Genomic DNA, 2,274 nt, shown 5'->3' with positions numbered 1-2,274 from the left:
TACTTTGCAAAGTTAGAGGTGCCCATCTTTCAATAATGCCATAAACGATCGAGTATGTGCAGTAGTGATCTCCTCAGCAATATGTAACGCGTGACAAATGTTAGACAACTTACTTATATGTGTTGTTGTATTCCATAAGCACTGCCTAACTGAAGATCCGTGTCGCATAACAAATGTGCGTGTGCTTAAAAAAAAAGAGATGTATATTCTGCTGTATGGTAATGATTTTGTGCGTTATAAACTTTTAATTTTTTGTTGAATTTAGCAGAATTTTTTGTAGACATTTATAACTTGTTGTAGATGCCTTGTGATCAAGCTGGAGAGAAGCTATACATAAATAAAAATGAGCTGGTTTCCTAGATTTCTCCGTACATCAGCCGCACATTCCCATTTCTTTTGCCTTTTCCACTTCTTATGTAAGTGAACTGCACTGTAGATTTTTTTGTTATGTTCAAGTGTTACAATGTGCGAATGTGAACATTGAGACAGTCGAGAAGCTTGATCTGGAGTTCAAACAAAGTGCTTCCAGGCATAGATTGGGGGTCTGAAAAGAAAGTTCATGCTATTCTGTTCTATTCGCTGAATCATTCATAAAGAAATTGTAAACTGCACTGCAAGAGCACTCTTGATGGCTCAAAAGCAACTTGTCAGACGTGTCATACGAGCCTGCGAGTCTGTCTAGCATAATATCTCCCATCAGGGTCTACAAGGGCAAGCACCATATTTGTTTGTCCCAAAGGTCACAGAGAACACGCCTGTGTGCAAGTGTCACTATAGCCTTTTTAATGTTCAACTTCCAATGTACTTTGCAGAACACTGCTCAATAACTTTCGGTTTAGGGGACGTTTGTTTTTTCATAATTCTTATGCATTGTAGTCATTGTGTGCTATTCCTTCAAGTGCATGCCTTGCTAAGATAGAAGTGCCCGTTCTTCAATAATTGTTGAGGGGCCCTTGTTTAGGTAAATATCACAGGACAACGAAGAAATTGCTTTTCATGCAGCCACTTTAGTCATTTTGTTGCATCATAGGGAGGATCAGTCATTTTACTAATATTGCAACAGCATTTTTTTTTTTGGTCTGTCTATGCACACTAGTCATTTCCTCAATGTGTAACATATGGCAAGTGTCAGAAATTTCTCATGGACATGTTCATGTATTTTATGAACACTGCCTAACAGAACGTCTTTGTGACACAGTTATGTTTATGTGCTCAAAAATTAAATGCACATCAAACAATACAACAATGATCTTGAGCATAGTAAACTTGTTAATTATTTATTTATTTTTTGTAGCTTTGTAGAACTTCTTGCAAATGCCTTGTGAACAAGCTCAAGAGAATTTTATGAATAAATATAATAGAGCTGCTTTTGCAGTTTTCACCACGCAGCCAGCCTCACATGCCCCTCTGCCTATCATGCCTAACATGATAGGCATGCCTAACATGCCTATCTCCTGTCACCTTTTTCTTTATAATGTCTAGGTAAGATAAGGTCCTTTCGGGCCCATCAAAATATATGATAAGTTAGGTGTAGAATGCTAACCAAGTGCTCCCAGGTGTGAAATGGTTCTCTGAAAAAAGCCATGTTAATGTGTCTGATCACTGTATCTTTCACAAACAAATTGTGAACTGCAGTGCAAGAGCACTCTTTAGTGCTTAAAAGCAACCAATTGAACATGCCATATGAGATACCTAAAATCACCCATCAGGGTCCATGCAGGCAAGCACCATTAATTCCCTCGGACTTTCTCACAGAGGTCACACTGAACGTATCTAGTCAAGGTACTTGGCACTCTTTTGACAGACCGTCATTCTAATAATTCAGCACAACAGATAGAAGAAAAATAATTATTCTTGCCTTGTGGTGTCTGCATTCATTATCATATTGTTTTAATGCGTTCTCCTTACCCGCCATAGAGTTGCATTTTCCCGTATCCTTGTGTTCCAACTTTAAGAGCTATGCATTGCAGCACAGATAACAACAGACAGTTGATCCAAAGTTGTCACTGTTTTGCGAACATATTTTCTGTATTTTTGTAAAGCAAAGGGCAGAAGTTTACTGCAGGCTGTACCTTATGTTCATTACTGATTGTAGTGCCCTTCGGTTTGCTAAGTTTTATATTTTACTTGATTGCTATTGTATCATAATTAGGAACAGTTTTACCTCTTTGGCATTGAAACATCAGTAACTAACCCGCAGGGATGCTTGCAAATATGCAGGCATTTGGTGTGTTGCGACACCACGGACCCGAGCACATGTAGGTTGGACCCACC

Source organism: Rhipicephalus microplus, chromosome 2, assembly GCF_043290135.1.
Source record: "Rhipicephalus microplus isolate Deutch F79 chromosome 2, USDA_Rmic, whole genome shotgun sequence".
Classification (NCBI taxonomy): domain Eukaryota; kingdom Metazoa; phylum Arthropoda; class Arachnida; order Ixodida; family Ixodidae; genus Rhipicephalus; species Rhipicephalus microplus.
Note: the sequence above shows the minus strand (reverse complement) of the source record.